Source organism: Callorhinus ursinus, unplaced genomic scaffold (genome assembly GCF_003265705.2).
Source record: "Callorhinus ursinus isolate GAN/ISIS: 27379988/994484 unplaced genomic scaffold, GSC_fseal_2.0 scaffold38, whole genome shotgun sequence".
Classification (NCBI taxonomy): Eukaryota; Metazoa; Chordata; class Mammalia; order Carnivora; family Otariidae; genus Callorhinus; species Callorhinus ursinus.
In genome coordinates this window covers 5,603,173-5,630,051 of record NW_027397100.1, presented here as the reverse complement: position 1 = coordinate 5,630,051, position 26,879 = coordinate 5,603,173, and the positions used below count along the sequence as shown (strand labels likewise).

At 41.6% G+C, this 26,879-nt stretch overlaps 1 protein-coding gene across 7 annotated transcripts in view; it reads right to left on the bottom strand.

Moving 5' to 3' along the window:
* The window catches only part of ZHX3 (zinc fingers and homeoboxes 3), a 125,169-nt gene that overhangs the window by 44,267 nt on the left and 54,023 nt on the right, over nucleotides 1-26,879 (bottom strand). For 6 of the 7 annotated variants that reach the window (XM_073880417.1, XM_073880421.1, XM_025875435.2 and 3 more), the window contains exon 2: nucleotides 17,430-17,546. The gene's annotated coding sequence lies outside the window, so the exon portion shown is untranslated. Of the gene's footprint in view, nucleotides 1-17,429; nucleotides 17,547-20,930; nucleotides 20,983-26,879 lie in introns of those variants that run through there. The other variant, XM_073880419.1, reaches the window with a different exon arrangement.

Below are 26,879 nucleotides of genomic sequence, written 5' to 3'. Positions count from 1 at the left end.
TGCACTGGGCTCCCTGCTCAGTGGGGAGTCTGCTTCTCCCTCTCCCTCTGCCCTTCCCCTCCCCCCTCCCCCTGCTCATGCTCCTTCTCTCTCTCTTTCTCAAATAAATAAATAAATCTTTAAAAAAAGAAAAGAAACTTGTGTGGGAAATCCCTTAGATCAGGTTTTCTCAACCTTGGTATTGACATTTTAGATCAGGTAATTCTTTGTTTTAGGGGGCTGTCCTGTGTATTGTAGGATATTTAGCAATGTCTCTGACCTTTACCCACTAGATGCCTACAGCACCCGCACCCCTGTTGTGACAATCAAAAAGGTCTGCAGACATTGCCAATTGTGCCCTCCCGAGAACCACTGCCTTAGACAAAGGGGTGGCAGCCCCTGGGGCCTGGCTGTACGTGGGGCTGGACAGTAGGACGGGGAGCCACGAGCCACACAGGAAAGGGAGCAGATATCCCCAGTGTCCTCCCATCAACTCCCCCAGGCATGGACTCTGACAACATTCGGACAAAGGGAGCCAAATGTGATCCCACCATGGGGTCCCTTTGAAGAATGCCCAGCAGGACCCTGGCTGGGAGTAGAATGTCTGCAGGAGGAAGGGATTCTATCTAGATCCAGGCAACTTGGCAAGGGCAAATCCTCACTCTTCTCTCTCAGCAGCCTGGAGCAAGAGAGGAAGACCCATGGAAGAGGATCTGAGAGGACCCGGATGAGGAGAACCGCTGGTGTGCGATGTGGCCATGACTGCAATGTCAGCTATGCTTTCACCAGCCACCTGCCCCACGCGCACTCTCCCCCCTTGAGCTGCTGCTGCCCAGACAAGGCAAAAGCAACTGGGATACCCACTCCTGGGAGACAGGGAGGAAACAGGAGAAGGGAGAAATGCGGATGGGAGAATCCGGAGGTGAGAGAGAGAGAGAGAGACTGACAGAGTTCACGAAGGGGACAGTGTTTCTCAGTAAGGGAAGAAGTGGAACTGGTCTGGGGGTCTGAGGAAAGGAAAGAGGCAGAGAAAGGAATGTTCACAAAAGGCCCACAGAGTGCCAGTTCTGGTAAGGCACATCATATGGGCTACCACATTCGAGTTTCATGGTATCACGTGATACCTGTGAACAGTGTGGGCATTATCTTTTTATGGTGGAGGAAAGTGAGGTGCAGGGAGGGAACCGACGTGCGTTTGTTCACAGACGGTGGGCCTCCCCATCTGACCAGAGGCCCAAGGCATGGTTGGCAGCTTCCTCCACACTGTGCCTCCTCCTCTCAGCTCCAGGGCCCATAGCCTCTTGCTCCGCATGAGCTGGAACTGCCTGTCTGTCTGCTCCACTAGACTAGACTGTCAGGGGCTATGTTTTGGGCTCCGTGTCTCCAGCATTTCCTTATATGCCAGGCACAGGCCCTAGAGTTGTGGAGGAAGCAAGCAAGAGCTAACGCAAGGCAGACAAAGAACCCGCCGCGGCCCAGCGGTGTGAATTTACAGCCCAACTAATGAGCACAGCCGCTTACATAAGTGTTTCTCCTGCTATGCTAGGCTCGGCAGCCACTTGAGGAAAGAAGGGCTGGCTTTTCCTGTGCTATATATAATCTCTGTTTTGGCAGGGGAGCATACTACAGTTCTACAGCTCAGTCACATTAGATATTAATTTTTTCTTAAAAAATCCAGCAATTTTCTTTTGCTAGTGATGCCACAAATGCATAATATAGACTTAGCTTCACATTTAGATACTTTCCCCACATTTTGAGCATTTTTCTATCTCAACAACATTCTTTATTTCTGGTTCCACTTCGCAAAGCAAAAAAAGGGTGAAATGAGATGCTGAAGAGACAGCTTGCAACACTCCATAATTACAGTCTTTGATGCTGGAACCTCAAGGCTCCAGTCCCAAATGGGACGGTATTTCCCTCTGGTAACTAACTAGGGGCTGATCCATTAACCAAGAATATAGTTCTGATACAGACTAGGGTAGGTTTGTTTTTGCTTCTTTCCCATCTGCTTCCCAGGTCTTAACCCTTGGATCCAGGACTCATGACTGTAGAATCAGTATTTCACAGACAGAATCATTCATTCGCCCTGGGACTTGACTGAAGATGGTTTTTACTTAGTAAACCTCTCCTTCAGCTATAGTATGGTTACCTGAAAAATGTTTTCTGAAACCTTTAAAAGCATACATTTACTAAAAATTACCATATCAGCTTTATGTTAGTCCTAAAAGTTTCTCTAATTACTGAAAGCCATAGTTCATTATTTTAACATGAGTTGTTATATATATACACACTCACTTGACCATTATAAAATTACATTTCTTTTAGGATATTCAGTTATTTATACTTTTTGCCAATTTGGTTGGGCCTTCCCCCATACCAATTCTTCCAAAATGGTGAGATTTTAAGGAATAAAATCATGTATCTGATATTTTCACGGCAGAACAGGTTAAGAAGAAAAAGAAAAATAGGCTTTCAAAATATGAATTGTATTATCATTACTACTAAAGTCTAAGTATTAGTAGAGCTATTATTTCTAGGTATAGCTCTTACAGAGAGGATGTAAGCATTTTGAGACATGGCTAACAATGGGGGTTCAGTTAGAACAAAGGTGGCAGGTCATTATGGTTGGAGTCAGATAAACTGGAGTTCCAACCCAGACTTGGCAACTTCCTAGTGCAGGTCACTCGGGTCTTGAGCAAAGTATTTACCCTTTCGAACCTCAGTTTTCTCTTTTATAAAATGGGATGTTATCAGCGCATACAGGGCAAGGTTCACTAGGAAAATGAGACAAGGTAGTATATGTGAAGGTGTCCTTGCCAGGCATGTAGAGAGTTCAGCAGAAGTCTTGGGGTTCCTGCTTTCATCCTTGCTCCCCGCACTCCCCAGTCACCAGCGTGGCTCCTCCACGTGGTTTCTAAGCACCGTCCCTCTCCTCTCACACAGAGACTGCTGCAGTGACACACACAGCCTGTGCATACGCATATGGGCTGCTGCAGCGCAACCACATTTGCCTTTCGTTCTTTCTTATGTTCTTTCTTTCTTTTTTAAAGATTTTATTTATTTGCCAGAGAGAGAACACAAGCAGGGGGAGCGGCAGGCGGAGGGAGAGGCAGGTTCCCTGCTGAGCAAAGAGCCCGATGTGGGGCTCAATCCCAAAACCTTGGGATTATGACCTGAGCTGAAGACAGACGCTTCACCAACTGAGCCACCCAGGTGCCCCTCACATTTGCCTTTCCAAAACACAGTGTTCATCACCTTCAGTGATGCCCCACAGGCCAGAGTGCACCCACTCAGCCCGGGGTCCTGGTCCTTTCTCAGTCTGGTCCAACCCACTCTTCCTGAGCTCATGCTTCCTTGCAAACCCACAGCTTCCCACTCCAACTCTGCCAGGGCCACCCTCTGCTCAAGCCTTGACACAGCTCTACGGCCTACAGTATAAATTCCAAAGTGCTTCACGTGGCATTTAAGACACACACTATCTGGTCCCTCTCCCTCTCCAGTTCCACGGTCCACCACTCCTTTCCCTCCTCATACTTTGTACCCAAGCAGTTCTGCTCACAGTACGTGGACACCCACACTGTCTCATCACTGTTCAACCTCACACGCACTCCTCACGTTGCCCACCACACCCTTCTCCTCTCATCTATGTGGCAAACTTCTAGACAACCTACAAACAAATGAAGCGAAGTCTGCCAGGTAATGACTCTGTGTCTTGTACAGTTTTGTTACTGCAGCTGCCACGCTGTCTTTGTTTTTCACATTTTCGTGTAACTCACTAGCCCACTCTAAAATGTCTTCCTTGGGTGATGGATCCAAGACTCAGTGTGTCGCACAGAGCAATCACTCAGGAAATGTTTGTGTTGGTAGAAGAAGCTTTCAGCCTAGACCTAGTGGGAAGATCAACTCAAGCGCAGGGCTTACGTGCTCCAAAGGCAGTCTGCGACTCAGAGAGCAGGCAAAGGGAGAATCCAACATTCCCATTTAAAATGTTCGAATGCTGGTGACTGCCAGAGCTCAGAAAAAGAAGCCCCAAAGAAGTTACAACTCTAACATGTCCATTACATTTACCTAGACCTCATGTAACTCAAAACTGCATTTTTCTCCCCAAAGCCTCATTCTTTTATAAAGTTCCCTGCTCGGTGGAATGATTGTGGGCAATCACTTTTGCAGTTTTTGGCGATGCCAGTTTATGGCTATGTTTTTCTGTTCACTGAACTGGCTCATTTCTTCAGGAGAACAAACTGTTCTGCACTGAAGCAGGAATTGGCTGGGTTCTAACAAAAAGATTTTTCCCCCCTGACAGTGTTTTTGCAAAAGACCCAAGTCAATTTATAGCCAAGTAACAAAAGGTCAGAAAGGTTAGTCAAGCAATGGGCGTAATTCCTGTGTGTCACAGCCAATAAAGGAAATGGGTGGGAATAAATAGTATGCAATTTTAACCTGAAATTATTTGTGCAAAACTATTATGGTAAACTATACAAAGGGGGCCGTGGCTTCTAATATAAAGGATTTCCCACTCTGATTTTTTTTTAAGACACATTTTACTATGGAAGAACTGAGATGACCTCAAATTCCACATTCACAAGTGGGAAATGTCAAAAAAATTTTCACACTAATTTACAATAAAACTTGGCCATTGTTTTGCAGCACTGAAACAGAAATGTTCACACAAAAATTAAATATCTCATAGTTAGATCACAATTAGATATAACTGCATGGCTGAATTTAATACAAAATCTTTGCCAAAAGAGAGACAAAATCAACCAAAATGATAGGCTAAGGAAAGGCTCTACAAAGGCAATAGTTTATCTGTTTTAATCATGCTAGAAGTGCAACAAACTATTGCATTATTCAGTGAGCATAAGAACAACAACAATAAGAAATGCCTGCTTTTAAAGCAGACAAAAAGAACTGACATCACCAGCCAAGCAAGCAGAAGACAGATGAGTAACAGCCTGTGCTGGGCAGCCAACCAGGCCCAGGCCTGTGGGTCTGTGTGGTAAGGAAGCCTTTCAGATGTCCAGGCTGTTGGAAGCCACCCCCCCATCCATCATGATGTCTACAGAACTCACCTTTTTAAAACCACTGAATAACCCAAAAAAACCCCACAAATGGTTAAATAGAACACCATCAGAGTTAAGACAAGATGATGTAAATGGTTTCTCCCCCAACCTCCTTGCTAAGTACAACTACAAACCCTGGAATTAACATGAGAGGCAACCAAAGGAGAAGTCCGAAAGGTGGAAAAAGGAAGGCCAACAGTGACCCCAGGACTGGAGGACCAACGCAGCAGCAGAGCATCTTATGACTGCCGCCTACCCCCAGCCCAACAGAAGAAGGTGGCCAAGACCCAATGTTTCCCAAGCCCCAACCTAGGAACAGAAGGCAATCCAGGTCAGCTCATCCTTTCCCATTACAGAATGGGAGTTTTGCTGGCAGCACCAACAAAGATAAAACAGGAGCCCACTGACAAGAGAACAGTTTGGGGAAGCACTCTCCCTCCCTGCAGGGCCCTAGGAGGTACTCTTCATCCCAGCAGGATAGAGACTCCCTACCCTCACCTAGAGGTACCAGATAGCATGGCCTGGGGAAACGCCTTCATCAGCACCAGCAGGGACCAGTGAGAGCCCCAGCTACATCAGATAAACCAAGCAGACCAAAATAGTAAAAACAAAGGCTCTAAAAAGAAACTGTCAGTGGAACCATAACCCACAGAAGTAGATCTCAACCTGTGAGCTAAACCTAAATAGGGTGACTGTCCGGTGAACGAAAAGATTAAATAGGACCCAGAGTCTCCTAATATAATAGACAAAATGTCCAGAAGAGAACTGAAAATCACCCATTATACCAAGAATCAGGTAAATCACAACTTGAATGAGAAAAGATAACCAACTGACACCAATACCAAGATGAATCTGATGTTGGAATTAGCTTACAGAGGACTTTCAAGCAGCCATCATAAAAATGCTTCAATAAGCAATCATAAATTCTCTTGAAACAAATTAAAAAATAGAAAATCTCATCAAAGAAACAGAAGTTATAAAGAATCAAATGAAAATGACAGAACAGCCTAGAAGAGGAAATTCTTCTATTTTAAATTGCCAGGTTGGTATCAATTTAACACCCTCACTTCCTTGTCTTTTTCAGTCTTTTCTAACTTTATCCAGAAACCCTATGATAACCTTCCTACCACAAAAGGCCCAATCCTTTTTCTGGTATTTTAAGAAACCCTCAAAGTAATCTTCAATTTTTCCTTACCCTATACTTCTACATCCAATCTATTATTATAAAGGAGATTCAACACAGAATGCAGACAGTAGCAGATACAATGATTTTCAGGCCCCCCATTAGATACTTACAATTTATAATATTTAAAATTCTTTTACCAAATATTACCTTTGCTCTTTTGTAACACAACTAACAAATGAACTTTGTTAAAGTCAAAGTTGAAATCTCTGACCAAGACTCTTTCATGTATAAGATACTTGCTTGCATCCTAAATCCCAATTCTACCACTTTGTCGCTTTGGGCAAAATTCTTAACCTTTTTGTGCCTCAGTTTCCTCATTTGTAAAAAAAAAAAAAAAAAAAAAAAAAAAAGAGGGATCATCTAGTATCTCTCTCACAAAATAATGCCATAGGAAGATCAAAGGCAGCTTCATGGGGAGGGGAGCAGGAACTGGATAATCTGGGACTTAAAGGCAGAAAAGGGCAGAGAAAGCTTGGTGGTGCGAAAGTATGAGGTACACATAGCCTAGTAGGGTGTAATAGAAGTTATGTGGGGGTGGGTTGGAAAATTTGTGGCTGGAAAGGATCAGGATCAGATGGTGGAAAGCTCTGCTAATGAGTGTAGACTTTGTTGTGCAAAAAGTACTTTGAAAAAATGACCATTTATGTGCTCTACCAGGTTAGCAGAGGTGAGCCTTCTAAATTGTCAACCAATAGCCTATCCTTGATTTCTCTGATAAGAAATGCTGTTCATCACTTATCCACTGTACTTTTTAAATAGAATAACTAAAAATTCATAATCATTAGTATTTTGCCAACACAAGGCGTGAGGACAAGTCTCTACTCAATAAGAAAGCCCAGAGCCTCTGGAAGAAGGGCCAGGCAAGAGATTACCAACAGTGTTGTGGAATCAAGTTAGTTAGCACCACTCTAGCTGGTTCATTGCTTTGAGGTTCAACTTGGAATCTGACCCGAGAGATTAAATTCAGGAAGGGAGAAATGTCTATGCAGCAGAGAAGAGTTGGTTCCCTCTGGACACTGCCAGCTGGCCAAGCTACACCTCTCCGAGCTCACCATGCCTTAGTAAACATATTTCTGTTTGCCATAAGCACTGAGCAAACCCACAAAGCCTTCCCAAAGTGTCTTCAACATCAGAGCCTGAGAGGAGTGGTCCAGAGAAGAGAAATGGTGCTTTATGATTAAAAGCACCAAATACAACCTCAAAGTTATGTAAATGAAATGTATGAAGTATACAGGAAAACACCTTTTCTTTTAAGCACTGTTGGAAGGAAATTAAAATAACAAAGTATGCATAAAGAGGTTTTTAAATTCTAGGATTATATAAGGGCAAACTTTTATCTTGGTGTAAACCAAGCTATGTGAATGAGGGAGGTGGGTGGGCTGGTTCAGGCTCAGAGGTGCAGTCTCCTGGTCTGTGAGCTCCATGCGGGCAGGGACCATGACTCTCTCTCTCTCTTCTTTTTTTTTTTTTAAGATTTTATTTATTTATTTGAGAGAGAGAATGAGATAGAATGAGCATGAGAGGGGGGAGGGTCAGAAGGAGAAGCAGACTCCCTGCTGAGCAGGGAGCCCGATGCAGGACTCGGTCCCGGGACTCCAGGATCATGACCTGAGCCGAAGGCAGTCGCTTAACGAACTGAGCCACCCAGGCGCCCCGGGACCATGACTCTCTTGATCATTGCTATATTCTCAGGGCCTAACACAGTGCCTGGCATGCTCACAAAATACTTGTTGACCAAAAATGGTCTAGTCCCCAGCTTTCTAAGTTCAGAAATACAATGTTTTTTTAGTTCACTGAGATTATGAGATTCTTAATTGGGTGGGCCAGCCAGAACTGGTTTAATATCAGCCAAACTCAATGGAGACACACTAGATCTTCCCCCTCATTTTTATCCAGGAGCCTTTCTGTTCTGTCATTTATGCAGAGCTGTCCTTTCCCTACATCGGAGCATCTGGGAAACAGAATCCCTAAATCAGGCTATCCCTCATCAGGTACAAACGTAGAGCTTCTAAAGAAGGTTATCACCTGCATATGTAGCAAGCCCAGCTTTGTAACAACCAAAATGTCTGTGCCAGGCCAGTGGGGCGCCTTCCATCCTGTGGATGGAGCAATCTGTACTCTGACAGAGTCCAAATCCTCCTAGACTCCATGCAGACTCCCAGTAGGCTGCCTCTTTGCAACATTCTTCATCTGAACACATTATAAACCTCCAGCTTTTATGATTTTTCTATTTACAAGGCTTTAAAGCTTGTCTGCTTCCTCATGACCAAGGAGAGACTTTCATCTACATATGCTTCCAGAGGACCGCTTGGGTTTGGTCATCTCTGCATGGATGGGCACCAGTTTTCAAGACCATTTTGGTCTTAGCAGCAAACAGTGAGTGAGGCAATATCCTCAGAGAACACCAGGGTACTAATTGATATCTTTGGACTCATGACTCTGTGTCAAAGTCTGGTTTGGATTTTTGTTTTTCCTTAAATGCAGTATCTTGCACTAATTTTCTGCCCACTTGGCCTCATAAAAATTTCAGAAAAATCTCCCATCAGCATAGCTTTAGAAAGGTCTGGGTAATTCAACACATCACAAAATGAGCCCCAGGCAACACTGTGGCAAGCCACCACTCTCATTTACCCAGAGAGGGGGGCTGAACTCCAAGCTTGCCTCCTATTCTTAAGCCAGTTTCTACCCAGGACCAAATTGTTTCTCTAACCTGTGATGGCTTTTTACTGAAAAGAAAATGAGATAGGGAGAACACAGAAAACTTTGGTAACGAATCTTGTCAGTTTTCTTTTTTTAGTTTCAGCTAATTTTAGACTTATAGAAAAGTTGCAAAAATAGTAGAGTTTCCATATATCCCTGACCCAGGTTCCCCTGAGGTTAACATCTTACATGAGCCTAGTGCATTGAACGGAACCAGGACATTAACACCGGTTCAATACTATAAACCAAAAATCTTCTTCAAATTGCACAAGCTTTTTTCTACTAATGTCCTTCTTCTGCCCCAGGATGCTATCCAGAATGCCTACTATATGTAGTCATTTCTTAGTCTACTGCAGCCTGTGACAGAACCTTGATCTTTCCTTGTCATTTGTGTCCTTGACACTTCTTAAGAATATTTACCCGTTATTTTAGGGGCGCCTGGGTGGCTCAGTCAGTTAGGTGTCTGACTTTGGCTCAGGTCATGATCTCAGGGTCCTGGGATCGAGCCCTCCTGCATTTGGCTCTGAGCTTAGTGGGGAGTCTGCTTCTCCCTCTCCCTCTGCCCCACCCCCAGCTTGTGCTCACACTCTTTCTCTCTCTCAAATGAGTAAAGTCTTTAAAAAAAAAAAAAAAAGAATATTTATCGGTTATTTTGTTGAATGTCTCTGATTTGGGTTTGCCTGATGTTTTCCCCTGATTACACTGAGGTTATGCATTTTTTTTAAGTCTTTAATTCCAGTTAGCACAGTGTTATATTAGTTTCAGGTGTACAAGACAGTAATGCGACACTTCCATACAACACCCTTTGCTCATCATGGCAAGTGCACTGCTTAATCCCCTCACCCATTTCACCCATCCCCCGAGGTTATGCATTTTTGACAAAAATACGACGGAAATGATGTTGTGTTCTCCTTTGTGCATCATACCAGAGGGTTCATGATAGCAATATGTCTTATTACTGGTGATTACTGGTGATTGACCTTGATCGTTTGGTTAAGGTGGTTTCTCGGCTGCAAAGTTACTACCTTTTCTTTCTTTTATAGTTAATAAACATTTTGAGAGTTTGAAATGATGCAAATTCTGTCTTAAGGGACTGTCTCCCTCATTCACAAGTCTGCTCACTTTCCTTAAAAACTCTAAGAGATTAGTTGATATGATTTCACTTTATTATTTCTGTCATGCAAACACTTAGCTATTACTCTTTTGTTTGTTCAAGGAGTTATATTTTTCTTCTGCTTATAAAAATAGCACGCTGTCATTGTAAAAAAAAAAAAAAATCATCATGGAGAGCTCATAACCGTACTTTTAGAGATTGGTACTTGTTATGGACTACATGTTTGTGTCCACCCCAAAATTCATGTTGAAACTCTAACTCCCAATGTCATTACATGGGAGGGCCTTGGGAGGTGATCAGGTCATGACAGTGGAGCTCTCCTGAATAGGGTTAGTGCCCTCACAGAGGGGACCTCTAAGAGCTCTTTCTCCTCCCCACCATATGAGGATATAACAAGAAAAAGGCCACCTGCAACCCAAAAGAGGGCTCTCACCAGAACCTGACCATGCTGGTACCTGATCTCAACTTCCGCCCCTGCGAACTGTGAGGAATAAATTCCTGTTGTTTATAAGCCACCGAGTCTGTGGTATTTTGTTATAGCAGCCTGAACTAAGACAGCATTATAGTTTGACATATATATACACACATATATATATATATATGTATGTATGTGTATATATATATATATATATATATATATATATATATATATATATATATTCCAGTGAACCTTTTCTCCTCTTTTAATACCAATGAAGTTAGATGCCATGGACTAAAATCCCAACCCCACCACAGACCCCAGGCAAGTCACTTACTTTTGTGTGCTGGTTGGCCAGCATGTTATTTGCAGATGGGGTAAGCAAAATTAAATAACAGTTTTTTTGGAAGAACTATTCAGTAAGGCAGAAATAAAAATTTTATAGCCTGTATTTAAGTGAAAGCAATCCAACACTGCCATGGGGAGGGTGGGGTCACACAGTGGACGTCTGCAACTCCAGATGCCACATCGGGACCAAGGTTAAAGTTGTCCATTGCTGAATTCCTTAAAAACTTGGGGGAATGCTACCTGGCTCCCAGAATTTACCTGTTTCTAGTTTTTCAAGTAAGGCTCCAATAGTCTATAAATTTATCACTTTTTTGTGTGGTCCGAATGACAATCAGGAAAAGGTCATCTCTCCTATCTTCCCCCAGGACAAGAGCAGCAGTAATAACAAGAGCAGCTAACAAGCATAGAGCACATGACATGCAGTGGACACTGTTCCTCCTGAGCACTTCAGAAGCTCTAGCTCATTTACTCCTCATCACAATCCTTGGCAGTAGGTATTATTATTATTGCCTCCAGTTATAGGTGAAGAAACTAAGGCATAAAAAGGCTAAGTAACTCCCAAGGTCACTCAGCTAGCTAGTAGCTGGTAGAGCCAGGATTTGAACCCAGGCAAACCTAGTTCCAGAGCACATGCTCTTAGCACTAGGCTCTCCTGTTGTCAAAAGAGTACAAGAACACATTATCATTCAGAAGAGAGGCACACACCATGAATTAGAGTTCTGGACAAAGCTGAATTGAACAAAAGACTCAAATGACAGAAGAAAACCACTTCCAGATACGGAGAGACCTCAGAGAAGAAACCAGGAGAAATTCCCAGGATCTCACATAATTAGTGATCAAAGAGGGTCACTAAAGACACAGCCTGGAAATATCTGAAAGCAATGTGCAGAAGGAAAGAGAAAAAAAGAACTCCAAGAAAACAAGTTAAACAAGCAGATTATGTGAAAGGGAATCCAGCAGAGTTTTGACTCTTTTTTTTTTTTTTTGGTAGCAGAAGCCCAGAAAAAAGGCAATGTAAGATATAAGACCCAAAGAAAAAAAAGATGAGCAAATCAAAACACTTCAAGCTGTCATCTGTAAACAAACAAAAATAATGCCACCCCACAGACCAGGTGTCCTGTCACTCCTCTGCCACTGAGCCATCTCCAAAAACTGTACTCAACAGCCACCTGCATCTCCTTAGCCCCTCCTGACTCCAGTGTGAGCCGACTTAGGAACTCTGTGGGAACTGGGCATGCTCACATTACTACCTGTTGTCTAATTGAGAAAACCAGTGGCTTGGCTTCTTCTTATCCTACTGGACCTCTAGGTAGCCATTGCTGGCCACTGCCCCTCATAGGAAATCACCTCTTCCACATGGCTCTTTTCTACTTCTCCCCCACCTCTTCCTCTAGCATTAATTTGGCATTTTGGTCTAGTTTGCAATCCCATTTACTAGCTTAGTAATGATGCCTTGGAGTCTTAGTTTTCTGGCCCACAAAGTAGAGTAGCAATAATTTCCATACACAGGCTACAGAGAAGATAAAGGAAGCCATCTGAAAAAGCTCTTGTCGCCCTATGTGGGACATGTACTACAGTGCTTAGTACATCTCAATTTCCTGCACATAAAGAACCGGTCTTTGCCCAGAGACATCCTAAGCCCTTTTTATTTTCTGTCTACATGTTCTACCTGTGGGTTTACATCTATTCTCATGATTCTGACATCCTTGGAGCAAGCATTTCCCACCCCTTTATCTCCAGCCCTCACATCCTACCCCTGACTTTTTGACCCATGTTTCCAACTGCCCCTAGATATGTTTCCCTAGCTCTCTTCAGGAGTTCTTAAATTCAACAAATCCTACAATAAACTCTTCTTTGTCTCTCTCCAAATGAATCTCTGCAGTCCCCTCGGGACCCTTTACCCCACTCCGTAAGTTGGCCGATATTTCCACCATCTGTTATCACCTTCCCTAAAACAGACCAACAAACCTCTCCAGTCATCCTCTCATTGTCAATCTCACCTGAGTCAGATATTAGCATTTTTAGACACTGCTTCAAAACACCTCGTGTTCTCTTCTCCATCACCACTGCTACCACCTTGTTCAGTTCTCATCACCTCTTACCTGCATGACTGCCAGAGCTGCTTAACTGACTTCCTGCAGTCCATGCTTCACACCACAGCCAGAGTTATCGTCCTAAAGACAAACTTGAGCGTGGTAATCTCCTGCTTTAAAGCCTCTGTGACACAGCCCACAGGATCCAAATGGAAACTTGTTGGTCAAGCACTTGAGGTGCTTCACAATGTGGCCCAACATCCCTTTGTTCAGCCTCTCTCCAGCCAGGCTTTGAAAAACTTGGGCAATGAACTTGGGCACCTTCAGGCCCTACCCCTTTTGCTTTATCCTCTATCTCACAAAGCTCTACTGGTACAGTAGCAGCAGCTCCCAGGACGCCTTCACTGACTCACCAAACCTGACTCCGACTCCCTCCCTCCCTCCCCCCTTCCCTCCCTCCCCCCTTCCCTCCCTCCATGTCTCCAGGACACCTGACACATCACATCTTTTGCCATTGTTAGTTTGCATGGGGGCCACCTCCTCAACCAGAAAGGGGACCTTGAAGGCAGGGTCAGAACCACCTTTATCTTCGTTATCTCCTGCACCTACCTCAGCTTCCATCCAGCTCAGAGTGACACCTCAGTGATCGTTAATTAACTGAATTCAGGAATAGCGAAATACTTATGAGTACCAGGCTGAACCCCAGAAGAATGAGTACACCTCACAGAACAAATGTTAAATGTGAAAGGAAAAAATAAGGGGGTAGATAAGGAATAGGGAGAGGGGGTGCCAAAACAGGGAGAAACAGAGTTTCCTTATATGGAAGGAAAGGAAAGTTCCTGCTTTTGCTTTGATGATAGTAAATAAATATAGAAACAAATGTTATTTCTGGCACTAAGAAAACTCAAAAGATTGTTCACCTTTAAAATCTGTTTAAAAGTTAAAAGGAAAGAAAAAACATTTCCCCAAAACAAAGGTGTAACAGAAAAGACACAACTAAGAAATATAAAAATCAAGAAGTTATGTATAGAAAATATAACAAATGCAACAGCAACCATGAATTAAAGAGGATAAATTTAGACATAAGTCATAGAATCTTCAGGATTAGTTTAACAGAAGACAAAACCCAACAATATTCTGCTTGAAAAAGATAAGCTCTGAAATGACATTAATGAAGTTAGAAAATGTTACAAAATCACCACACAAGGTATCTATGGACAATGAAAAGAACAGAGGACAAACATTGCTTTGAGTATTGTCAAGAAACAAAAATAAAAACTAAGCACACAACTAATAACATTGAAAAACAACCAAAAAAACCCAGAGAAACTTTTTTTTTTTTTTTTAAGAAAGGAGTTAGTTATTTTGAAAGCAAAAACCAAAATACTTTGGAAGGAACCTTAAGAAACAGACGGGAGTTGCTGCTTAGGAGAAGGAATTGCCTGCCTGTGGAACAGGAGTAGGAAACTGCTTTTTCACTGCCTCTTTTCTTACTTTAAAAGTTTTATATTTCTATTAAAAGTTTCCGTGAAGAGACTAAAAGTGATACTATGGTAAATTTAATTTTTTAAAAAAGAAATGCAGGAAGTTGGAACAACCAGACATAAAGAAAGGCAATAAAGTTGTAGGGGAGTGGATTGTGTTTATTAAATTTGGAGGGGCACCTGAGTGGCTCAAGTCAGTTAAGCATCTGACCCTTGATCTCAGGGTCTTGGGTTCAAGCTCCATGTTGGGCTCCACACAGGGCACGGTGCCTACTTAAAAAAAAAAAAAAAAAAACTAAATAAATGGATTTTCTATTAAAAATGTAAAATTCTAGGGGCGCCATTTGCAACAACATAGATTGATCTAGAAGGGTATGCTGCTAAGTGAAAGAAGTTAGAGAAAGACCAATACCATATGATTTCACTCATACATGCAATTTAAGAAACAAAACAAACGGACTAAGAAAAAGAGAAACAAAAAAACAGACTCTTAACTATAAAGAACAAACAGATGGTTACCAAAGGGGAGGTGGGTGAGGGGGATGGGTAAAATAGGTGATGGGGAGTAAGAGCACACTTATCATGATGATCACTGAGTAACATATAGAATTGTTGAATCACTGTAGCATACACCTGAAACTAATATAACACTGTATGTTAATTATACTGGAATTTTAAAAAATTATTAAAAAATAAAAAATAAAATTCTGATGCTATGCCTCATCCTAGACAAATTGTCTCAGAATCCCTGGGGGTGTGACCAGGCATTAGTATTTTATAAAGCTTCTGAGAGGATTCTAGTGTGCAGCCAAGCAGAGATATCACCAGCACATGCTTATATGTTTAATTATCTAAATACCTAAAAAATACAGTGCAAAAAGTGTAACCGTTTGAGATGTTAGCAAATGGAAAGACAAACATTGCTGTAAGGGAATGGGAGTTCAACCTGAAAGGGGATATAATTAGCTACTGTGCAAATGTCTCCAATACACTGCAATTCAGGCAAAGAAGCAGGCAGTTGCCTAAGTTATTGGAGGGGGACATGACCCACAGCCACAACGAAATAATGGCAGCAAGAGGTAGGTAGTCTCTGCTCAAGTGCTAGTGAGGATAGGAAGCATGTATGAGGATTCAACAGAGACTGAGGTGGAACAGGATTACCTGCATACCTGTATGAGGTTAGATGTGAGATAAATTCCTAGAAATGCAATTGCTGAGTCAAATGTATGTGCCTTTAAAAGTGAAAGGTCAATTTCAAAAGATCTTAAAAGTGAAATAGAAAAAGCATGATGTGTAGAATAAATAAAACATCTTACTTGATAGGTAGGAGTGGATCAGGACAAATGAGCTCAGCTGGAGCGAGACAAGATGGCTCAGTGTTACCAGGTAGTAAGTGCAGAGACTAACATAACAGAGAATTCCTGGTGATTCCAATTTGGCTTTGCCCTTCCTATTAACTTTGTTCCCTCAGCAGAAACCTAAAGGAAAAAGAGGGCAGGAGCCATGTGCCTATCTGAGAGGAAAAGGTTTTTTTTTAAAGATTTTATTTATTTATTTGACAGAGAGAGAGAACATGCGAGCAAACGCGCAAGCATGAGCAGAGGGAGCAGGAGAAGGAGAAGCAGACTCCCCGCTGATCAGAGAGCCCAATGCAGCATGACCTGAGCCGAAGGCAGACGCTTAACTGACTGAGCCACCCAGGCGCCCTGGAAAAGATTTTTTTTTTTTAATTTTATTTATTTATTTGAGAGAGAGAGAGCAAGTGCCAGCGGTGGGGAGGGGCAGAAGGAGAGGGAGAGAGCGAATGTCAAACAGACTCCACACAGAGCCCAAAGCGGGGCCTGATCCCACAACCCTGAGAACATGACCTGAACTGAAATCAAGAGATAGACACTTAACCAACTGAGCCACCCAGGTGCCCCCTGAGAAGAAAAGATCTGAGGCAGGAGCATTTCTGGATCGACTGGGAGAGCAAGGAGACCAGTGTGACTAGAACAGTTGGTGGGAAGGTGAGCACTAGAAAATGGGCATAAAGTTCACTTGTGAATAAGCTTGTCTTATGCCATTTCTAGTTTGGAGGATTCACATACAAGGCCACTAAACAGTTTTTACTCAGTCTACAACTCAAAATTAAGGAATGAGCATGCTGGAAGTTGTCATATATCTAACAGTAGCCCTGTGGCAATTCACCATAAGGCAAGAAGTTCCAGAAGTGACAACAGTAGAAACATATCCATGGACTGTGTGGCCCCAGACTTGTGGAGGAGTGATGTTGCCATGAAGTTGTCAAAGTCAGAATGATGTGCACAGAACTTCCAGCATTATGTACCATCAATGGCTCTGACTCCATTTCTTCCCTTTCCAAAAATTTCAACTCAGCACATGGAAGAAAAGTTCTTAACTTTATAGTGAAAAATAATGCAATAGATTTCCTTTGTTTAAAAAGTTTTAACAACAGCAGCAACAACAACAAAACCCCAAAGTCTAAGCACAAGCTGAGTGGCTTAATAAGAGAATAAATTGAGTTCACAACTCAATAAATAAATAAACGACCCCCAAAAAAACCTTAAGTAGGGCACATCTACTTCAGCAAGTGAAGGCTAGGTCTATTCACATTGATTATTTGCCAATCTGCTTTGTCTTTAGTATCACATTTAGCATTGAAAAACATTTCCTATTCCAGAGGGCAGCCTGAGCATATGACTTGGAAAACTGGTATTCAAATTAGTATTCTAGTTTTTTTTCAAGTCAGTCATTTAATAAAATGAAAGTTTAAGTCTCGCACTCAGACTAAAAGTTGGCCTCAGACTAAACCGTTACATTACAGAGACACGATACACAACTCAACTTTTGTAATACCCAGCAGTCAGCCTAAGATAATAACAAGTTCTCACCTAAGTTGTATAGTCAGTGCAGATTTTTAGATTAACAAAAAGAAGAATCATTTGATCAAAGAGCTCAGAAATAAAAATGGAGGGAGGAGAAAATAAAGAATGTTTAACAACAATGCAAAGACTAAATATAGCTCTGAAGACTTAGGTATTAAAAAGTCTGGTAACTGATATGGCAAGAAACTTGTTAAAATTCAGAAGCATACTATTTACCCAGGAAACATGCTTCTTCCTCCCTTCATTGGTCTCTCCAGTTTCTCCCTTCATTTCTTGCAGCCTTGTATGCATCTTGAAAGGTCCACGTGTTGCTTCTGCAGCTGCAGTTCAGTCCTGAGAAAGAAGGAACATACCATTACTTTATGAGAAGAGATAAAGTACTTTCTAGGAAGTGGAGTTATCCAAGCTCATCAATCTCCTTTCCTAATTCATTTCCACCACAACTATACACAAACAGAAAAACCAAGGCTGGGGGCGGAGAGGAAGGAGAGTAAAAGGGGTTGTACAAATACAAACTAGCAATTTGAAACTATAAAAATGCTAGGAGAAACTGAAAAAAATATAAATGGAAATAAGGCAAACTCAATTCTCTCTGATAATAGATCAGAACAAGAGGATTCATAAAATATGTAATTTTATATGATTCATAAAATCAGTGATTTTAACTCTTTCCACCAGTGAGTTTCCCTGTCCCTCTTCTAGCTAAGTTTGAGATGGCTTAACAGAGATAAGAAAATTAACCAACGTGTGGCCTTATAACTCCAAGAATGCACACCATTAAAAATGTGCTGTTTTCTAGTATGGAGGTTCCTTAAACAGTTGAAAATAGAGCTACCATACGATCCAGCAATTGCACTACTGGGTATTTACCACAAAGATACAAATGTAGGGACCCGAAGGGGTACATGTACCCCAATGTTTATAGCAGCAATGGCCACAATAGCCAAACTGTGGAAAGAGCCAAGATGTCCATCGACAGATGAATGGATAAAGAAGAGGTGGTATATATACACAATGGAATATTACGCAGCCATCAAAAGGAATGAGATCTTGCCATTTGCAACAACATGGCTGGAACTGGAGGGTGTTATGCTGAGTGAAATAAGTCAATCAGAGAAAGACATGTATCATATGACCTCACTGATATGAGGAATTCTTAATCTCAGGAAACAAACTTGAGTGTTGCTGGAGCGGTGGGAGGTGGGAGGGATGGGGTGGCTGGGTGAAAGACAGTGGGGAGGGTATGTGCTATTGTGAGCGCTGTGAATTGTGCAAGACTGTTGAATCACAGATCTGTACTTCTGAAACAAATAATGCAACATATGTTAAGAAAAAAAGAAAAAGAAGAAGATAGCAGGAGAGGAAGAATGAAGGGGAGTAAGTCAGAGGCGGAGACGAACCATGAGAGACGATGGACTCTGAAAAACAAACTGAGGGTTCTAGAGGGGAGGGGGATGGGGGGATGGGTTAGCCTGGTGATGGGTATTACAGAGGGCACATTCTGCATGGAGCACTGGGTGTTATGCACAAACAATGAATCAGGGAACACTACATCAAGAACTAATGATGTAATATACGGTGATTAACATAACAATAAAAAATTTTTTTTAAATGTGCTGTTTTCTGATGCTCTTCCATTCAAAGCCCTGGGGCTTTCCTGGCATGGATTCTAGTGGTACAAAAAATGGTCTAGACTGTGAGTTCCAGGCCAAGGAACCATGTTATCACCATCTCTGTCTTGACCCTTACCCCAATGTCATCCCACTCTGCCCAGTGCCAACGATGAGCACACAGTAACTCTCAGTGAATGCATGAGACAGTAACTATGTGTCTTCAACAAACCACTAGAGAAGCTTCATGCAATCTTAAAATTTCTCGGGAAACAGCTGAAAAACTACGGCTTTTGAGTTCTTTCTTTCTTTCCCAAAGCCTTCTCTTTGGTTGAGATGCTCATTAGCAGTAAAGTGGCCCTAAAGTGAGTATACCAGAGGCTCTCAGAACTTCGGATAGAACAGTGCATTGGCACACAAGAGAGGGTCAGAACTAGAAGCGTCTGTGATTGTAAACAAGTCTGCCCCTCACCAAAGCAGCTCCTACTCATCCTTCACCATTATTATTCCGTCTTTAATGTTCACATCTCGAGCTTTTACTCTGCGTCAGGCACTAAGAGCTTTAACTACATTAACTCATTCAATCCTTTTAACACCCATATGTAACAGATTTCATTATACTAATTGCCTGGGTGAGGAAACTAAGGCACAGAAAGGTTAAGCAAATTGTTCAAGGAAATGCATTATGCTGCTGTCAAAGGTGGGGTCCCTGGGCAAAGAGAAACCCACAATAAGCAGCAGCGTCCTCTGCATACCTCACTTTTTTCTACTGCTGTCGTGGGAGAATAGCACCATGTCCAGTTAAATTTGCTTTTGTGGGAAAATTTTCCTAATTAATAATTTATTGAAAAACTTAACTTTGAATTCTCCACAACTTAAAAACTGATCTGATCTCTTCTTATTTTAAAACATTATCCAGTGAACATAACAAAAAGATCTTCCTAATTTTGTGGAAGTCAAAAGCAGTAATTATCATAAGCTGAATACTCATATTTACCCACAACTTCAGCTTATTATATTTATTCCAGATACTTTGCTATGCTTACCAGATCCCTTCTAACTGAAATCATGAAGCCCTTGCTCAAGCAAGGCATTTATTCTTCCACACTCTAGTTCAGTTGAGTGGGACACGATGTTAATGATGCCAAAAGCTGTGGGTTCAATCCACTACAAACCAGTTAGCTTTGTTTGCTTCATGTCTACAAACTCTTAGCCTGGATGGCACATTCTGGATCCTATAAGGAACCAGGTGGGAGTGTGCAAGACAACTAGCATAAAGCCATCTGCCGGAGAAACAAGTCCACAAATAACACAGGGGCAGAACTAGAACTATAGGATAGAAGCACCAATTTCATTATAAAGAAAAACTTCATGATCATTGGCAAAGCACTTCTACATTTTTGAGTTCTTCTCAATGCCAGATATTTTGCCAAAATCTAACCTAAAGTCCTTCATTCAAGAAGTTATAAAATAAGAAACTAAGATTTTTAGTTTTTGTACAAGCTCTGCTTGATTGATCTGAAAACTGAACTTTCTTATACCTGACACCAATTCCACTGACAATAAAGCATATGTGACGGTTGATGGTTTCAGAAATTGTTACAAAAATCTCTAGCAGTGCAGCACAGCAAACCACTAGAAAAATCTTATTGCAATTGCATGTATATGGCTTAGTCTTTTTATTATTATTATTATTATTAATTTGAGAGAGACAGAGATTGCATGAGAGCAGGAGCAGGGGAGAGGGCCAAAGGGAGAGGGAGAAGCAGACTCCCCGCTGAGCAGGGAGCCGGAGCAGGGCTCGATCCCAGGACCCCAGGATCATGACCCAAGCTGAAGGGAGACACTTAACTGACTGAGCCACCCAGATGCTCCTCTTTTAAAATTACTCTTAATTTTCATAAAACCAAAAGCTGTTTCATCTCCAAATAACATAAAGTTATTTTAAACATAGTTTCTTAAGTTAAATGAAGAAACTAACCAACGTTAGTCCATATCACATTTTAAAACAACCCAGGGCCCATTTTAGGAGTTTTACCAGCTTCTACAAATAAAAAAGGAAAAGCAAAACTATATTTCTTAATTGTTATTTTAGAAGGAAACCCACTTGGGATCATCTGTCTTCGAGTTTTCCTGCCCACAGCTGGAAAGAACTTTCCCAGTGGACAAATGCTATAAAGTACATGGGTTCCAACAGTCACAAGGTAACCATGACAGCAAAGCCACAGTTATTTATGAGATCATGAAAATGATATGATGTCATTTTTAAAAATTCACATAACATAAAATCAACCATTTTAAAGTGTACAATTCAGGGGCATTTAGTATATTCACAGTATCATGCAACCATTACCTCTACCTAGTTCCAAAACATTTCAGTCACCCCAAAAGGAAACCTTGTACTAAGTAGTCACTGCCAGCCCCCTGCTCCAGCCCCTGGCAACCACTACTATGCTTTATGTCCCTATGGATTTACCTATTCTGGGTGTTTCAGACAAATGTAAATCAGGCAAAAGGTGACCTTTTATGCCTGCCTTTTACTTAGCATGATTTTTAAAATTAATTTTTTTAAGATTTTATTTATTTGTCAGAGAGAGAGAGAGCACAAGCAGGGGGAGCAGCAGAGACAGAGGGAGAAGCAGGCTCCCCACCGAGCAGGTAGCCTGATGCGGGACTCGATCACAGGACCCTGGGATCATGACCTGAGTCGAAGGCAGATGCTTAACCAACTGAGCCACTCAGGCATCTCTAGCATGATGTTTTGAGGTTCTTCTATATTGTAGCATATATCAGTACTTCATTCCTTTTTTAAGAATGAAAAATATCCCATTGTATGGATATATCACATTTTGTTCATTCATCCACTGACGGACATTTGGGTTGTTTTCACCTTTACCTACTGTAAATAGTGCTACTATGAACATTTGTGTACAAGTATTTGTTTGAATATAGATCTTCAATTACTTGGGTATATATCTAGAAGCAGAATTGCTGGGTCATATCATATAGTAATTCTATATTTAACTTTTTGAGGAATTGCCAAACTGTTGTTCACAATGGCTACATCATTTTCCATTCTCACCAACAAAGCGTGAGGGTTCCAATTTTTCCACATCCTCACCAACACTTCTTTTCTGTTTGTTTGTTTATCATAGCCATCCTTGTAGGCATGGAGTGGTACCTCACTGTGGTTTTTTATTTGCATTTCTCTAATGACCAATGATGCTGAACATCTTTTCATAGGTATGTTGGCCATTTTTATATCTTCTTTGGAGAACTGTCCAATCAAGTCTTTGCCCATATTTTAATTGGGTTGTCTTTTTATTGTTGAGTTGTAAGAGTTTTTAATATATTATAAATACTAGGGCCCTCATCAGATTTGCAAATGTCCCCTCCAATTCCCTAGATTTTCTTGCCACTTTCTTAATAGTGTCCTTTGATGCACAAAAGTTTTAAATTTTGATGGAGTCCAGTTTAGTTTTTTTTTTTTTTTTTTGCTGCTTGTGCTTTGGGTGTCCTTTCTAAGAATCCATTACCAAATCCAAGGTTATGAAGATTTACCCTTATGTCTTCTTCTAAGAGTTTTGGCTGTTACAATTAGGTTTTTGATCCATTTTGAGTTACTTGTAGTATATAGTGTGAGGTTGGGATCCAACTTCATTATTTAGCATATCAATGTCCAGTTGTCCCAGCACTATTTGTTGAAGAGACTGTCCTTTCCCCACTGAATGGTCTTGGCACCCTCATCAAATCTCAATTGACTACAGGGGTGCCTGGGTGGCTCAGATGGTTGGGTGTCTGCCTTTGGCTCAGGTCATGATCCTGGGGTCATGGGATCCAGCCCCACATTGGGCTCCTGGCTCAGCGGGGAGCCTACTTCTCCCTCTGCCTCTCTCCCTGCTCATGCTTTCTCTCTATCTCTGTGTCTCAAATGAATAAATAAAATCTTAAAAAAAAAACCTCAATTGACTATAGATATATGGATTTATTTATGGACTCTCAGTTCCATTCCATTGATCTGTAGGTCTAGCCTTATGCCAATACCACCCTGTTTTGATTACTATAGCTTTTTTTAAAATTTAAAAACTTTAAAGAATGATTCCTCCATTATCTTTCTTTTGTAAGACTGTTTTGACTATTAAGAGTCCCTTGCAGGGGCGCCTGGGTGGCTCAGTTGGTTAAGCAACTGCCTTTGGCACAGGTCATGATCTCAGGGTCCTGAGATCGAGCCCCACATAGGGCTCCTTGCTCAGTTGGGAGCCTGCTTCCCCCTCTCTCTCTACCTGCTACTCCACCTGCTTGTGCTCTCTATCTCTGTCAAATAAATAAATAAATAAATTTTTAAAAATCCCTTGCAATTCCATCTGAATTTTAGGATCAACTTCTCCATTTCTGCAAAAAAGGCTGCCAGGATTTTGGTAGAGATTGCACTGAATCTGTAGATCACTTTGGATAGTACTGCCATCTTTATAATATCAAGTTTTCCAATCCATGAACATGGAATATCTTTCTGTTCTATGATGTAATTTTAACTTATCTTAAAATGTCCTTGATAAGGTAATGTAGTAACTTCCTTCCATATCTCTATGGTAATCTACTAACACCTGGGAGTAATTCACAAATATGAAGCTTACACTTGCCCTGGAGACCCCAATATTCATATCCCAGAGAAGGAGTGTCAGTTATTCAGGGTCTTATTGTTTGCTTTTGCCTACAGAAAAGGCAAGAACTCAAGGATCTCATTTTCTAGGGCGCCTGGGTGGCTCAGTTGGTTAAGCGACTGCCTTCAGCTCAGGTCATGATCCTGGAGTCCCGGGATCAAGTCCCGCATCGGGCTCCCTGCTCAGCGGGGAGTCTGCTTCTCCCTCTGACCCTCTTCTCTCTCGTGCTGTCTCTCACTCTCTCTTTCTCAAATAAATAAATAAAATCTTTAAAAAAAAAAAGGATCTCATTTCCCTCATTTAAAATTAATTTTCATCATTTTCAGTTCCTAGTAGAGGAATTTATACACAGGAAACTTGTATGCTCACTGATAAGAATAAGTTGTTTAATAGGCTTCATTAGAATGGTATCATGAACTTTCTTCCATATAGTTCAAATCCCAAAAAAATTGATTATGAAATATTAACTACTTTGCCAAAGAATGTGCTCAAACATACTTGGTTATTTAGAGCTTAAAGACTGGCAGGGGGAGGAGAAAGACTCCAAAGGTCTTTTCTCTAAAATTTTTTTACTAAAGTCTATGACAATACAATTGTTTGAAGTTATAAATGTAACTTGGGCCGGACACAATCTGTTCTTTCCTCTTTTTTTTTTTTTTTTAAGATTTTATTTATTTGAGAGAGAGCGCATGAACCAGGGCGAGGGGCAAAGAGAGAGGGAGAAGCAGACCCTCCACTGAGCAGGGAACCTGACGCAGGGCTTGATCCCAGGACCTCAAGATCATGACCCGAGCTGAAGGCAGACGCTTAACCAACTGAGCCACCCAGACGCCCCTGTTGTTTGTTCTTATTTCAAAATTATAACTGAAGATAACATAGTAACCCAGGAAAAATTACTGTGGCTTTTTCTAAGACTACTAATTTCAAGGAAATTATATATCCCCCACAAGTAAAGGTCATCTTAAGACCAACAGATTATTAGTCTGACAGGCAGTGATCACTTCAGTTCCCATGTTTCGTGTCCACTTTTCAAAGTTTCAATTTACACCTCTCAATTTATGGGTCACCTAGGACTCATGGTCCATGGTGATCCCAATAATATCAAAGAGTTTTAAGAATCAAACTGCTTATAAATAACTTCAATCAGAAAATGCCGGGTTTTTTTTTTAATATTTTATTTATTCATTTGAGAGAGCAAGCAAGTGAGCAAGCAAGATAGCACAAGCAGCAGAGGGAAGAAGCAGGCTCACCGCTGAGCAGAAAGCCCAATGCAGGGCTCAATCCCAGGACCCTGGGATCATGACCTGGGCTGAAGGCAGACACTTAACCACCTGAGCCACCCTGGCGCTCCTTCTATCTAGTTGTTAAATAAACAATCAGCAACCAAATCCTGGGGAAAAGACACCCAATTCCATGCATTTTGTAATCTATAATGAAACCAAAGGCAATAAAAATATCTTCTGGCAAGCGTTCAGGGTCAGTGCCTTGGCAGGGAATGTTAGCTAATGCAAAGTTAGAAAGTCTCATATTTGTTTTGTTTTGTTTTTTAACCAGGAAGTTTAAGTTGAAGAGGGCAAGGAAAAAGGAGGCAAGGGAAAAAAATAGACCTGAACAAGAAATGAGGGACAGAAGATAATCAGATAAGAACAGTGAGGTAGCAGACAGACAAAGTCCAGGGAGGGAGAAAGCCAGCCTAGGGTGTACAGGGAGTGGACTCCTTGCTGGCTGAGCCTGCTGCCAAGTGTCAGAGGACCCTTTCAGCAAAAGCTGGTCAGCATAACATCTGTGATCAACTCACCCTTCATGGCAAGAGTTTTGCCATAAATTCTTCTAGAACATGGCAGGTGGAGGGCGCCCTCTCCTTTGGTTCTGCCACTGCCTAATGAGGGCCCCCACAACATCCCATCCTCTAAGAGTATTTTCAACAAGCTAACTGAATAACTGTACTTCTCCCTCCACATTTCCTCAGCTCTGTTTGCACTCAGTTAACCTGAACTCTGTGTCAAGATTCAGGAGACAGATGGGATAAAGGGGCAATGCCCAAGGAAATGGGACAAAGGCCATATTCCCCTTGGCTGGTGACAGCACAGAGACAAATGAACTCTACAAGGAATGAGATTAGGGGAGGAGGTGCTGTGCCCTATTCTGTCACAGAGATACACATCCTGGACCTCTCAAACCTAGAACTCCCAATTCCTGCTCTTGGGTAATACACTGAATACCTGCATGTATGATGACCACTTGAGTCTTGGGCGGGGGGAGTTCTTCCAGTCATCAGACCATGTGCCCCCAAGAGGTCATGGGCTTTTTATATAGTTCATATTGGAAGAGCAGTCACAGGCTGCAGAGCTAACACTTCAGGTCCCCGGAGCCCCGATGGGCACTTGGGCAACACTTGCTGCAGGGCCAGCTGGGGTGAGGACGCACCCCACCCCACTCTCGGTGTGCTCAATGCTCAGCATTCCGCGTAACCTCAAACAGCTGCTGTGATTTGGTCTCAATGTGGTAGTGGCTCTCTTGTCCCTGACTGGGTGCCCTGAGCTCTTTCACTGCTTATTTTTGTCTTTTTTTTTTTTCTTTCTGTAAAAGGAGCTTTCAGTTAATCTGCAGGCCTGCCATTCTGTTCCCAGGACCTGAACTCCTGAGGCATCTGCCTTGGACTTGTCTGGCCGCTTTAGTTTTGTTCTCTGCTCTCTTTGTGGTGGTCTTAGTTACAAGCTCCTAGAAACAAGCCCTTAACTGCAGGGCAAATGCCTGATCTGCAAGCACCTCTAGACAGGAAAAGAGAAACAGGGATTTATAAGACAGCTACAAACTAACCATCCCTGATTTTAAACTAGCCCAAGCCTGGACACATCCTATATGTCTGTCAACATGAGCATGGATAAACAAATTGTGGGATTCATACAATAGAATACTATTTAGCAATTAAAAAGAAAAACTCCATTGCACAATATGGATGAATCTCAAAATCATGTTAAGCAAAAGAATCTAGACATAAAAGAATATATTATATGATTCTATTTATATGGAGTTCTAGAAAAAGTGTAATTAATCTATGGTGGTAAAAATCAGAATAAAGATTACCTCTAGATGGTGAAAACCGACAAGAAGGGAGCGTGAGGGAACTCTTCTGTAGTGACAAAAAGGATCTACATATTGATTGGGGTGGTATTTACATGGGTATAAAACATTTGTCAAAATTGTGGACTATACATTTAAAATCTGCACATTTTGCTGTATGTCAATTATATCTCAATTTTTAGAAATAAAAAACTACAAAGTCTTCATAAAAAATGGCAAAAAGACAGTTTTCCATTATGCTGCACTTATGTGACTGACCATAATAAAATATTTGAAGGACTCAAATATACTTTAGACAAAACAAAGATAAA